At 37.1% G+C, this 15,601-nt stretch overlaps 1 pseudogene; it reads left to right on the plus strand.

Moving 5' to 3' along the window:
• The first annotated feature begins 11,611 nt into the window (after positions 1-11,611).
• On the plus strand, positions 11,612-12,242 carry LOC102882372 (annotated as a pseudogene).
• Positions 12,243-15,601: the final 3,359 nt, after the last annotated feature.

Below are 15,601 nucleotides of genomic sequence, written 5' to 3' on the forward strand. Positions count from 1 at the left end.
TTGTGAAAAATAATATATTTTTTCATTCAATTAATTATACTTCAAGCCTTAACCAGCCTATTTTTAACACTAACCACAGCTGCCTATGTTCATAATAAATCTAGAAATAAACCTAGTGCTATGTCAGCTCTTTTGATTTAGAAGCATTGGTTTCTGCTATCTATAAGGAAAAAAAAATTGTATTAAATCATTAATGCTAAAGAGGACAAGGCTAAAATTCTACTTATTTTGCCCCTGAAGTCTGGGAACATATGTTAATCCTAACCCAGGATTAAACTAGACATTTTTAAAGTTAGCAAAAAATTTTATATCACTTCACCACCACAGCCCCCCACACACACATTGGATTTTCTTTGGTTAAGAAAAGTAACCATTAAGAGAGGAACATGCAACTCCTAAAGGCATGACTTAACAGCCACTGAATGAATCCATGAATATCATTAACTTGGAAAAGAGTTTACAGAAAGTATCTGAGGGTATATATGCATTCACACGTAGACATATAAAAACCATACACTAAACCACATACTCAGAAATGTAAAGAAGTCACACACAACTGAAATGGCCAAAAATATCAAATTTAATAGCATTTCCGTAAGAGTTCTTTTTAGAGCAATTCTAGCGATGTTAGTTGGATCTATCACACCAGAATCCTGATCAAAGCTTCATAAAATAAGCAACTGCATATAAAAAAAAAAAAAAAAAAAACCTAAGGTTCAGGAAGTGAAATTAATTGTTCAAAGACAAAGTTAATGAACAGCAAAGTTGGAATTGTTCTTTGAGTTCTATTTGCACAAGGAATGTCCAAACTTATAGAGAATTTTTATAAATTTATTTGAGCCAAACTGGCAACATATGCCAGGTAGCGAGATTGCAAATACTCTGGAGAATAACAGTTTTGCAGCTTCTTTTAGGCATTTGAAATCAAGGAGGGAACATAAGGAAGATAACATGGAGGTGGGAAAAAGTAAGGGCGTGTTGCACTATAGGATAGTTACCAAGATTACATACTTTCCTGAAGGTATTTACAGTTTATTATGAAGATGTTTTAACCTAGATGCACAGAAACTATGGGTTGGTCTTGCTTAAGGCAAAGATAAACCTTTTACTAAAAAATTATATGCCTTGGATATGACTGTCCACCATGACCTGCCCAGTTAGGAATTTATGGTGAGATCACCCTGTGAGGTTACTTTCTGTAGAACCCCTTTTTTTCATCCACAGTTCTTTCTTTGCTAAATGTAGAGTTTTTCTATTATATTGCTCTATCAGTTTGCGTCTCGTCAGAAAAAAATAGAGATGATGCCAAGAAGTCCCATAAAAGAAATGTGACTTGGGAAAACTAAATACAATGACTATTTGCAAGAACTTAAAGGTCAAACAAGAAAAAGTGAGACATGCAAAAGATTAGCAACAGCCAACGCTCCCTCTAGGTCTCGAAGGATAGAAAGACGTGTAATGATGTTACCACAGTCTAGTGGCGGAGCCCAGGACCACCTGCAGAGAACTAGCCCTATGTGAGAGATGCCTGGTAGGGCTGAGGCCCAGAAGGATGTGCTTTCTAGAAGAAGCAAGAACCCCAGAGAACTCATCACCTGAAGCATGTGGGTGAGGATGCAGAGGGAACAAAAAAGAATGTAAGACACAGAACTCAAAGAGTGAGTACTTAGTAAGTTTACTTATAAGCAGGGAACCTCATACAACACAGAGGTGACATTCTAGAGCTGAGTCGTGGGAAGAAAAATGGTGATCCCTTTTCACAGCTGCAAAACACAAATAATCTCTGTCCATACTAGGAAATCGAAATCCTCAAGTACTATGGATTGAATGATGATGTCTGGGCAAATTGATTAGGCGTTGTAACACCTGTAGGCTGGCCACTGTGGCCTTTCCAGTAAGTAGTCTTGGCTGCGTACTCAAGATTGTGGTTACAGAGTCCCATTTGTTTTCTCTGCGAGTGTAGATGCCAGATCTGAGATGGTGGTGGTACAGTAGCTCTTTTAGCAGAAGTAAGATCTTCTCCAATGTCAGCAGGCCAGACGAGCATATCAGGATTTGGAACTGGCTTCCTAGTTTCTTTCACTCTCCAATCCCCCTCAGGGGCTCCCATGGGCCTCATGTGGAGGGAAGCCATTTGGCAAGGAGACTAGGGAACATACTGGCAGAGGCCAGCTCCCTGAGAACACAGCAGAGAAAGGGTGCAATATGGATCTGAGAGTGATTTTTGAAAGAAAATCAAGGCAATTGGAGTTTTACAGGAAGAAAAGGTCATTTTGTGCATCTTATTCCACAGAGCAGCCAACATGATCTTTTAAAATTTTAACCGAATCTGGTCATTCCTCTGCTTGAAATGCTTCACCGCTTCCCTATTGCATTTGAGACCAGCATCTCACATGCCCTACCATGCTCCCTGTGATGTGACCCTGCTTCCCTCTCCACTTCTGCCCATACGATACTTTCTCTCGCTCTTTCCACTCTAGCCACACACAATGCTGCTGAAAGGTCATGCCAGGCAGCCATGAAAGAGAACTTATGCGAGTCCTTAACACAGCTCACATGCAGGCCTCCCTTGGATGGTGACAGAGTGTCTGCAGCCCTTGGCTGAGCTCCCACGCACTCACTCCCTTGGTCTCGGTCATGGACAGTGCAGGGCACTCCCTCAAAGCTGACCTGATTCTCTCAGTGGACCCCCAGGTGTGTCCACACATCCAAGGACCCACTGACCTCTTGCAAGACCAAACCCCATCAAACTCTTCTTTCTTCCTCCCGGCCAGGGCACTGTCACCTAACCTCCTAGCAAGTCACTTGAGGTTGTTTCTGTTCCTTTTCCAATCCATTGTTATGACATACACTCTACATCCTGCCTCTTTCAGGAATCTACTCTTTTTAATTCTCAAGAGCATTTCTTCTCTTAGCAAAATTCGACTTTTATAAACATTGTCTAATTCTCTCTCGTGTAAAACAATCGCAATTCAGCTGAGGCAAAGTGGAAGCCTCCTTGGTCAGAGGAAGAGTCAGGTACAAGGAAATACAGAGGAGAGACGCACAAAGATTAGTAGATAACATTTCAAAAGCTTATCTCTGCGTGTGTAAGTTCCAACCTTATTTGCCAATCCTCAAAATGCAGATAATATCTGTCTTTTCTGCCTCATGGGATTGTTGAGTCAGTCCCCCCACCCCTCCGCCTAAAAAAAAAGAAAAAGAAAGAAAACAATGCATGAAAATATGTAAGTCAGGTATTACTTTAGGCAAGGATTTAATTCCTAAAGAGCAAGGTAAATTCGTATATGGTTTATAAAAAATTACCCTTGAAATTTCTTAAACTGTCATACAAGTTTTTATGCCTAAAACACTGTGCCATCATTCTTAGCCACTGAGTTAGATGGAAAGAAGCAACAAAAGGAAAATCTATATGCAGATTCTCAAGCATTCAACCCATTTTATACTGTCAAGCCTCAAAGAATGACTAGAAAATGAGAGGAAATTTTGATGTCCTGTTTTTGCCTACCGGATTTAATCCATTTGGGTTGATGTTAAACTCTGATTAAAAATTAAAGAAAATATTAATTCAGTCCCTCACTTCTATTGTGGCCACAAATATCAGGGAAACACCATAGCAAAGGCTTAAAGCAATGGGCAAAAGGAGTCAGGTCACACAGCATCAGTGTTGACATAGAGCTCAGTGATTGGATTTGTACCAAATTTCAGGTATTTCTGGTCCTCTCTGAGAGAGCCCAAACCAAGCTAACAGAGGCAGCTGTCCAGGTCCAGTCTTCTCATCCTGGGCTACACTTCTGACTATGCAAAGACATGGACCCCAACCACTGAATAACTTTTTACTCTTAAGATCTAATTTTCTTTTAGGTTCAGACATCACGAATTCACTTCTCATCACTGCCAGAACAATCATGACAGCCCATCGGAACTAACAGTGTAGACAGAGCTGGCAGACATTTTCCTGTAATCACAACCACCTGACACATAAGACCTATGGAATTTTCTGGTGGCCTTTTATCTGGAATATTTTGGATGAATGTAGGACAGCTGGAGGTAAAACCTTTATAGAAATTCTATTTCAAAGCAGTGGCCAGACCTTTCAAAATTAGAAGTCCTTCTAGTTTCTCACTGATTTTCTCACTAGAAATCAGTGAGAAAATATGGAAATGTATGCTATACATTTAGCAATCACTGTCTGTCTACGTGCTATGTAGTTAGGGATCCATCATATGTAAATGAGTGCTTTCCCCACCTTAAATGGCACTAAAACCTATTTACTGAAGATCTGGTGGCCATTAGGAATATGGTTCCTCCAAATCTCATAGCTGTAAGTTTTACCTTAGTAAGGCTCCATGCAGTGAAAACCATTCACTCTTTTTTTTCCCTAACTTCTTTTAATTTTTAATTACAAAATCAATATATACTTACTGGAAAAAAAAAAACTCAGAAAATAAAATTAAGCAAAATAAATAAATAAATACAAATACCCATAAATTCCCCAAAAGGTAAAATAAGAATGATCTTGTTAAATCTTCCATAGTTGTAGTTCACCTGTGAAAGGATATTATATCACAAGAGTTGCCATACCTTATGGCAATTTAGACAGAAAAATGCAATTCTTTTTACAATAAAATTACTTTTCCACAAAGCACAACAGGAAAACAATACAAGAACTCAAATAGAACAATAAAATAGTGTGGGACCACTGTGCCCTGTCATTTATAACGCCAGGAACTTGTGTTTGCCATGAGAAAAGCAATTATAGGCAATAAAGGAAGTCCGATTAGGGCATACACCTTCCTTAATTTATTTTAAAAAAATAATAATAAAACATACTAAGATTCTATGAAGTTCTAGAGATATAGCAAGACATAAAATTCCCGCTCGCAGAGATCTTGGGATCTAATAGGAGAGTCCAGAGATGAATTTATCCTAACGCTCAGTCAGCAACACATCACCTTCACTTACACGGGTCTTTCCGAGAGATTTCATACCTAATTTTATACTTGTGATTTTGAATTGTTTTCTTTAAATGAATTACTAAAATTATATAAGCTTCAGACTCCAACAACATTTGGATTCGCCCCTGGATTACGTAGATAGTGAGCAAATAAACATATTAAAAAGATAATTTCAAGTGCTAACAAGTGCTTTGCAGGATATAGAAGAAGTTGATTTGATAGAAAGTGACAGGATTATCTTTAAATGAGAGATCAGAGACAACCTTATGAGCTAAATAAAATACCTTAGAGGGATTTGGAAGAGGAATGATTGAAAGTTTTTAAACATTATTTGGCATTGAGTTTATTAACATACTTAGATTAGATTAAAAAAATGTTCTTGCAGTAGAATAATGTTAAATTTGAAGAGATTAATAATAACTTTGCAGAAGTTAAGCCCTGTTCATATATTTTCACAGATATGTTCAGTAGAACTCATAAAAATTGATCTCTTTTATGACTTGTAGACTATATAATGAATACATTGGTTTTGTTATAGCTATTTTTATTCTAATGCCTCATGGCTCTTCTCTTAGAAACATTTGAATATTTTAAAATATATATATACATTTGACATAGATATAGATAAATGATAGATAGATGATTGATTGATAGGTGATAAATAGATGATAGAGAATATTTTAGCAAGCTTAGTAAACAGAATTATTCTGAATTAAAACCACAATGTGTATATTTGCATTCCTATGTGTGTCTAATTCTGGCTTTGTTTTCATTATTCATTACAGTCATATACCGAATAAGGACTTTTGGTTAATAAAGAACATATATAAGACGAACTAGATATACAATGGTGGCTCTATAAGATTATAATGAAGCTGAAAAATTTTTATCACCTAGTGACACTGTAACCATCATAACATCATAGTGCGACACATTCCTCACCTGTTTGTGGTGATGCTGGTGTAAACAAACCTACCATGCTGTCAGTTGTATAAAAGTATAGCACATACAATTACAGTAGTAGGCTATACCATCCAAGTTTGTGTAAGTACCCTCTATGATGTTTGCACAATGATGAAATCACCTAGCAATGCATTTCTCAGAACGTATCCCTGTCGTTTCATGTGACTATATTACCTAATACATGGGAAATTTAAACCAAAAAATTGTATTGATAGTAAAGGGTTGAATTAATGTTCATATAATTTTTAAATGGCTTCTATGTCTTCTACCATAAATAGGATAAGTAGGAAGTAGGAAATAGGTTCTAAACACCATTTTTCAGCACTAATAGCAATACAAAAATATTAATAACCATGGTAATTTATATTTACACTCACCAAGTAGCGTTCTTTGTATCTTTTCATATTAAAAATTAGAGGCACTTAATGATGTTCTAGGTGACAAATGTTAACTAGATTTATTGTCATCATTTTGCAAAACACAAATATTGAATCACTATATTATACACCTGAAAATTATATAACATTGTATGTCAATTATATCTCAATTAAAAAAAAGAATTAGAGACACTATAAGTTAGTAGTATTTTTTTTTCACTATAATGTTTTCGTCCTATGTAAAATGTTTACACTACCACAACTATGCTTCTAAGTTCTGAATCCACAAGTAAGCATTTATAAAGTTATTTCTTATGTATGTTAACCTCCAAACCATCGTATTCAAGCCAAGATCTATTTGGAACATATCTATGTTGCTAGAATCAATTAGTCAAAAGCAGGGTCTCAAAGGGATAATTATACACCCATGTTTCTACCATCATTATTCACAATGGCCAAAAGGCGAACGTAAACCAAGTGTCAATTGACAGATGAACAGATAAACAAAAACAATATATACATACAGTGAAATATTATTCAGGCTTAAAAAGGAAGGAACTTCTGACACATGTTACAACATGGATGAACCCTGAGGACATTATGCTAACTGAAATAAGCTAGACACAAAAAGACAAATACTGTATGATTCCATTTACATGAGGTAACTACAGTAGTCAAATACTTGGAGACATGAAGTAGAGAGGTAGTTTTCAGGGGCTGAGGGGCGTAGAGAATGGAGAGTTATTGTTTAATGAGTACAGAGCTTCAATTTTTCAAGATGAAGAAAGTTCTGAAGATTGGTTGCACGACAATGTGAATTGACCAAACGCTACTGAATTTATACTTAAAAACTGTTAAGTTAGTTAATTTTGTTATGCGTATGTTATCACAACTAATTTTTTTAATATTTAAAAGGGAAAAAATACAGAAAATGTAATCCTCAGGTATTTATTGTAGCATTATTCGCAATAGTAAAACATTAGAAAAAAACTAAAAGTCCATCACTAAAAAAATGGCTCAATAATATATGATACATCCGCACCATAGATAATATGAAGAAATTGACTTAAGGTAAATCGGTTGATTTAGAATAATTTCTATAAAATATAACTGAGTGAGGTAAGTGAAATGAAGAAAATTGGCATATATGATCACATTTTTAAAAGCAATTTATCAACGAATGTAAGAATATAATAATTAATCTAGTCACTGACCTATAACAGATACCTTTCTAAGCACATAGCATGGAATATGTAACTAAATCTTCACAACATCCTTGTAAACCTCACTTTCAAAGTAAGAAAACTGCATCAGAGAGGTTAGAAAGCTTCTCCAAAGTCACTCAGCAAGTGCCCGCATCAAGGTGCAAATCCAAGAAGCTGACCTTCAGAAGCCTATCCTTCAATGTGAGTATATGTGGGTGTGTCTTCATATGTCTGATTCCAGATGAAATGTATGGAATGATACGTGACATATTGATGATGGGACTTATGCGGAGCAGAGACGGAAATGCTAATGTAGGCAAAAGAAAGAAGAGGCTGGGGGTGAGGGTAGGGGGAAGCACGCTGCATAGTCAAACCAGTATGGAAGATACGGGATTAAAGTTAAACCGATCGTTAGTACCTCAACTCATCCTACATCAGTTAATATGCTGTTTATTGCAAATCTCCAAAAGAAAGTAAAGATGCACCACTTTCCAAACTTTTTTTGGCCAGAAAGCACTTTTTTTAATACCATGCTAATTAAACATTGTCCAAAAAATTATTCCACAGAGCAGAATCTGGAGCCAGTTATCTACAATATAGCTTTTCTTAAACTCCAAAACTGCTAGAAAACCCTTCTGGAAGAAGACAATGGGATGGATAAATAGAGAGTTACGAGAGGTTTTTGTTTCTTTTTTTTTTTTCAATTCATCAAGTAATATTCTCACATTTGATATTTTACCATGCATGATATATTAATAGCAGAAAACCAAACATGAGTTCAGCCAAACGTTTCATTTATTTGAAAATAAGGAGTTTGCTCACATAAGTCAATTTATTGACTAATAGTAGTATAGTACCTGATTTTCATGTATGAGCTATTATTTACAGAAATAGTATATTGTTATTTTATAACAATTAACATATAACATGATATAATTAATTATTAATGTATCATTATTTACATTATTATATAACATCTGCCTAGAAATATTTTTGTTAATGTCTATTTTATGTCCTTTTATTGAAAGTTTCATTATCAATCCTTAATAATCTCCTTAAAAATAATTTTTAAAAATGTCAAATCGGCTAAGACCCCTACAACTGCTCTGATCCAATCATTACCACTTAGGCAGTAATCAATATTTAAACTTGCCTGATATTTATTCAATAAGTGTCTATGTTTAAGACATTTAAATGAGGGCCATGGAAATCCTAAAATAGATGATACCTATATTTCCCTCAAGGAGTTTATAATCTACTAAAGAAAATCTACATAGTGATTGAAATATGTTTAAGGAAATAGGAATGAAAAGAAAGAAAAAAGAGTTTAAAACCTGGTCAAAGAGATCATTTCTACTAAGGAGTTACCTTTCTTAGAGGTTTGACACACATGGTGGCAGGAATATGAATGTGTTATGAGATCTTATCTTAAAAGGCTATTATTGCTACACGTCCTAAAGACTATAACTCACTTTTGAGACAGGTATGAATATTCTTGCTCTTTCACCTTTGTTGGGTTTTCATGAGGATCCAGTGACAGATACAAAAGAATTTTGAAGATTTCCTAAATATAAGATAATGTTATTATTAAAACTGAGGACTATAATTCTGTTTCATAATTTCTGGGAATCGATAGGGTTCCATAACAGACACTCCTGCTTGTCCTTCAAAATCTATCCTCGCTTGGTCTCTTCATGTGGCTTCCCAGTGATTAAAAGTGTGGCCATGCGTTCAAGTTCTACTCCCAGGCCTCGGTCTCAATTACATGGGTTTGCCTCATCCAAACTCTTTTATCTTTAGTGCCACCTGGAACCCTTTGCAACCAACTCTGTCACATGTAGATGATAATCTCAGATAAATTGCCATTTCTAATTTCAAAAATGAAAGCATCTGGCTAGATTAGTGTTTTAACAGTGGTGCTTCATAAAACTCTAATTCTCATATTTTCAAAATGATTTCAGAGGGCATTTTCGTGGAAGAGGAAAGGATGGGGTTCAAGGGAGGGAGAAGGCAGAAGAATTATCAGCTTTTGGTTTACAGACCCCCTTATCACTTCCTCATCAGACAATGCAACTCAGTTTTCTCTATCAAACATCTATGGAAGTATTTCAACAAAGAATTCTACAACTAAAAATATTTATCAAAAAATATGAAGTATAACATCTCTAAGATACATTTACTTTCTGCAATTCTATACCTACAGCTGTTTAAAGTTGTTTCTCAGTAATAAGGATGGATTTTTCTCTGAAACACCTGTGTACTTTTCCTCATTTGTCCTTTGTGATCAGTGACACATATTTAATAAGCGATCTCAGTTAGTCAAAGAGTCCATGAACATAAAACGTAATTTTCTTCGTACAAATTAACTAGGCTATCCAGGGATCTAAGATATGATCTTGACCTCATTAATATTGTACTTGAATCATCTTAATAAAAAAGTAGTAAGAAATATTTTGATGTATTTAATGAGTTTAAACAGTATCTATTAGGTATCTTTAATGTTTGTTTTGGAAGAATCCTAAACGAATAACACAACTAATTGTTCCATCATGTATTACTGTCTCTTAGACTCAATACCTCCCATGTCATCTTTCCTGTGACAGTGTCCATCGTATGTCATTCTGCCATATTGGCAAAAATCTTTCCTTTGAAATTGACAATCACAATCTGATCTATCTAGATATCCAAGATAACTTTCAAGAGATAACATTTTTTGGTGTCGAAATCTCATTTCTCTTAATTATACTATATAACACTCATAAACTTATGTCTAAAACAATCTTTAGCACTCATTAAACACTTCATAAGTAAACCATCTTATTTTTGACAATTTCTCAATATTCACTATCTGTAGACATGCTCAATTTCCTTCAATATGCTTATTTTAAAAAAATCTAAACCAACATTGACAACAAAGGTCAATCGAAAATGGCAGCTCAAACTTCCAAAGCACTCCTAGCTAATGCCATAGGATTTAATACTTAATAATATGCTATTTTCAATCGACTTATTATTACAAAAAATCATGGTTAAAATATATACGAAATATAACTATTCACTTATTTATGGATTTTCTTGTGAAATTCCATGTTCTTTAAAACATTAAAAATGATTTTTATCAATTGTCATAAATTTCAGACCCAAGTATCCAAAAAGTGTCTGTTACAGAAGATTAAATTAGAGGCTTATTTTCCTCACAACAAGGTAAGTCTGGAGGCAGTAGCTCTGGCACAGGTTCGACATCTTGGGAAGGTCAAGGTTGGCTTCTCCAGGTTTGAGGCATTTCCATCCCGGGCACAAGAACAATAAATCACTTCATGTACCATACGCATGCTCAATATAGAAAAGGGGGTAGAAGGGTCAGTGACACTGACATAAATTGGTTTCATTAGGAAAGCATAAGCTTTCCAACAAGACCTCTTCTAGAATTCCCAGTAGTCTCTTTGGGAAAAGTAGTATGTCAAATGACTATCCCAACGCGGTCGAAAGAACAGCTGAGGGGAGATATTTAGGTTTTCTGCGTTCACCTCACCCCCAACATGTTCTCCGGGAACCTGATAAAAGATTTGCTGCTCAATCAATTGGATTTTTTGCTCAGTCATATGTGGCTTTAGCCATAGGTCTTATTTTCACTGTATATGTTTCAGGTGGTTCTAATCATAATATGTAAATCTTCAGAAATGGTAGCAGACGGAATTCTGGGAGGCCACAAAGTTCCCATCTGTCCCTGGACTGCAGGCCCCTCCCTTTATGTATGAGTGGTCACTCCCCTGATGAGATTAAGAATCAAGTGACCCAATAAGATTCTCCGACCGGGCGTGGTCCCATAACTTGAGCCCTTTATAAGGGCCTGGGCCTTCTCCAAGTTCCACAGGTCCCGAGAGGACAGCGCAGAAGGCGGTTTCTCCACTGCTGACTTTGAAGCCGGAAGGACTCAGAGTGAAATTTCGGGCCTACAGAAACCAGTAAGTCAGTGGGGATGTTTGTGGGCATTGGTTATAAATTGATATAAACCAAGAGCTAATCTGACCCAAACTCTCTACTTAACATTCTCTTTGCAGGCCGGCAATCAGCCCCAGTGCGAGGCCCCGGGTCTTCCAGCACCGGGATGGACAAGGCCAGCACGTCGCGCACAAACAAAAGTGGGGACACAGGTGTATGTGATCACCCTCCTGCCACCCCCACGGGCCCCGGGGACAGTGACAGCGGGACCCCGGGGCACCAATTCGAGCAACCAAAGGAAGCCTCTGACAAGCAAGGTGGGCTGGGAAGCCAGGACGATCCGGACCCGAGGGAAGACTCCTCGCCTGCGGCCAAAAGACGGAAGAGAAACACCAAGGCAAAGAAAAACAAGAAACGGAAAGTGGACGAAGTTGAGGTTCAGAAGATGAAACTCCTGGTATCTTCTTTGTCCGAGGAGCAGCTGAACCGTTATGAAATGTATGGCAGGTCAGCCTTCCGCAGGGAAGCCGTGAAACGTGTGATCCAGAGAGCGTCTGGCACCACGGTGTCCCAGAAAGTGGTCATTGCCATGTCTGGACTGGCCAAGGTCTTCGTCGGCGAGGTGGTGGAAGAGGCCCTGGACGTGTGCCAGAGGTGGAGGGAAACGCCCCCACTCCAACCCAAGCATCTCAGGGAGGCTGTTCGCAGGTTAAGCTCCAAGGGCCAAATCCCTGTCACCAAGCCCAAAAAGGTCTCCTTCTTCTAGGCCAAAGCCGCGAAGGGCCTGTTGCTGAACCAGTAAGAAGGAATTGCTCACTTCTGATGGCCTGAGACTGCGTGCAGTGCGTGAATTCACCCAGGACTTCACTGTTTGTCCCAAAATTCCTATCCTGTCCGCACCTGGGCGAATGCACGCAGCCGTGGCTAAATAGGGCACCTTGAGACATTGCACTTAGTTGGATGAAGAAAGGAGCAGGGAAGAAACCTGGCATCCTCAGGTTAGGAACAGCTTGGAAAGAGGAAAACCCCTTTCACAGTTCCCTGATGGTTTCCCATTGCAGCTGAGAGAGGCTGTGACTTTGGTGGTTTCTTTCTGTGGCTTCAGGGAGACGAACCAATCAGCAAGGTTTCACTTATGATTCTCTATGCTGAAGGACAAGGAAGAGCAGAATTAAAATCGCTTGTCCTTGTAAATACTTAAGGTTATCCTGTGCTTTTTTTTTTTTCTTGAGTGATCATTAAACTGTTTCAATTTGTAAAAATAAAAATAAAATCACAAAACTATTTTGTCTCTGAAGCGACTTATCATTTTTTCTTTCCACGTTAGAGGGGTAACGTGGTCTTGGAGCCTCATATGAGACTAGAGAAAAAAAACCCGACCCCCAAAGACCACTTAGAAAATAACCACTATTACATATTATGGTTTTTTGTGCAGTTTTTAATGTTCACCATACTCTGTGTTATTGCCAATGTTTTTATAGCCACCAAAATTTATTTCAAAACATCTTAAAATACTTAAAATGGCTTTTAGCCATTTTACCCAGAATTCCCTAAAACATCAACATCTGAGTCAAACAACAGAGGAACAGAAATTGTCAATATGGACTAAGCAGACTTATCAGGAGTTGCAAATTTATTCCATATTGTACTTGTGCATGTATTGTACAAGAGAGCATTTCTTCATTATAAAATAAAGCCTGAGATTTATTCTCAAATCGTCATCACCATTCACAGCACAGCTCTGATGTCTACAGGGCTATTTCGGTCTGCTTAACTTTGTTTATGTGGTCTCTGAAACACCCAGTACAGGCAAAAGAATATAATAGGCCCCACAGTGCAGCTCTAATGTTGAATGGATAATATCCTCCACTTTTCTCTTCCTGAAGTCAAAAATACCACACATACACGTACACAATGTTTTATTTCTCCTTACATTTCCTTTTTGCCTTTATATTGGGACCCATCATAGATAGAATCTATAATTATTTTGTTTACAGTACATTGGAAACTATAGCAAGAATAAGTAAGTTCTATTTAATACCATCACATGCTGTTACACTCTCATTTACCGACTTTCTACACCAGTGGTTATAATGAGCTAGACCAGGAAACAAACAGAGAGATGAGAGTTACTGGTTCTCAGAAGAACCCGTGGAGCTGGGAGGACTGTCTCAGCAAATAAAATGATTGAGTAAGAGGCAAGAGATTCAACTTCTCTCCATCCTTATACTATTTTAAGTTCATTCCCCTCTCCAGGGTCAGTGAGGAAGTTTTGGAAGATGTTTTCTGGGTAGATAAGTCATGCCTGTGGCTTTCTGAACCATGGAGGCAAAAAGAACCTAACCAAAGCAGGTGGAAGTGGAGATCAGCACTGGGCCAACAGCAGTAATAGCGTCCACTGGATGTACAGCTTAACAGGTCTTATGCCCAGCTATAGGACTCAGTGCTTCAGTGGGGTCTGAGCATGGCTAAACCACTGACAACTGAAGCAAGTTCCCATTAAGATCTCAGAGTTCAGATCAAGAACAGGAATTCAGCATTCTTTTTTCAGATGGGAAAAATGGATTGTCTGAAAAGGTTCAATATCTTTACCAATTCTAACACGTTATACTACGTAATAGCAAATATTCAAGGTTCTCAAAGAGGAAATCTGTATATAATCTGGTGCCACTGCAAGAGAAGTCTCTGAAAGCTCTCATGAATGGCTCATTGTGTGCCATTAACAATGTAGGTTTCCCCTGGAGCTCCATCACCATTCGAATGTACATCTTATAATATATGTGTGGAGACTTCCTAGCAAATTGTGGTCTCTAGTTGGTGCTATTTTGGTAAAATGATGTATAACAAATAAAGGAACTAAACTTGACCGTGTATTTTCAGTATTTTATTATAACTTTGGGATAAGGTCAATACCTCCACCCCCAGAAAAGTACTCAAGCATATGCCCAATCACAGTTTATCCAATCTAGTTCCATGATACCAAGGACATATTATCTAATAGTCTTCAAAAGTACAAAGATCTGTGGCAACTAAACGCAAAATGTACACAAAGTAGACAAATTTAAACTATCAATGCATAAGTTTTTTTTTTTTATGAAGGAGAGTAAAATCAGGTGCTAAACTATATAATCGTATGTAAAGGAGAAGGGGGATAAGCTTTCATAAAATAAACTAAATTCTGATCATATGTAATAATTTCACAAGTTACCTGAATATTGGAGAAACATTATGAAATTCCATGTTAGTGTCAAGGGACAATTTACAGACAAAAGGAACATAATAATAATTATAGTAAGTAACCCTCAAAAATTATAAATTTGGGTTACCAGAGGGTAGGGGGGAGAGGAAGTGGGGAGATAGACAGGGGGAAAAATTAAAATCATTTATTCAATTAATTAATTAATTAATTGAAGATTATAAATTTGGGGGAAAATAGAAAAGATGTACAATGGATAGATTATCATCTATTAACTTAAGAGCCATCACTGTGCCTTGGAAGACAGAAAACAATGAGAAAGATCCTTGCTATCCCAGATTCCTTACCCCATTTTCTTCCCACAGGAGTTTCTTTGGCTTACACTCTCTCTTTACCCTCTGTATTTTCTGCTACTATCCTTAAAGCTAGAACTATATCTTGCCTTTCCAAAGCCGTCCTCTATGTACCGTTTAGAGAACAGTAAAAGATAGTAAGCCTCAAGATTTGAGACGTCATTGTAATTAAAAACTGTCAAATGTATTCCTGCGACCTAAACACACAAAGCAAACACATGTTCAAAAAATAAGCGCCAAAATTGAAACTCTGTTATCATCATGAGAAATTATGAGCCAGATTTGAATTAGAAACTATCATGGGGAAGGATAGAGCAGATTTGGCCTTAGCTCTATAATTATCTATGACGTCAGCAGCAATTTAACATGGGCAGATAAAGCAACAAAGGAATAATTAGTAATATGAGACGTGAGTTGAATTACTGTGATGAGAGAAATCGGATCTAGATTTCTTTTCCTAACTTGGAAATTAATCTTTATCTAGATTTATTGAAACATTCTACGTTTTTCAACTCTATATTTTTAGCAAACCCATTGGATGTGTAATATTTACCTTCATTTGTAGAGGTCCCCTGACCTGAAAAACTCTCCTTCCCTTCCTCCTAGT

The sequence above is a fragment of the Pteropus alecto genome, unplaced genomic scaffold, assembly GCF_000325575.1.
Source record: "Pteropus alecto unplaced genomic scaffold, ASM32557v1 scaffold152, whole genome shotgun sequence".
Lineage (NCBI taxonomy): Eukaryota > Metazoa > Chordata > Mammalia > Chiroptera > Pteropodidae > Pteropus > Pteropus alecto.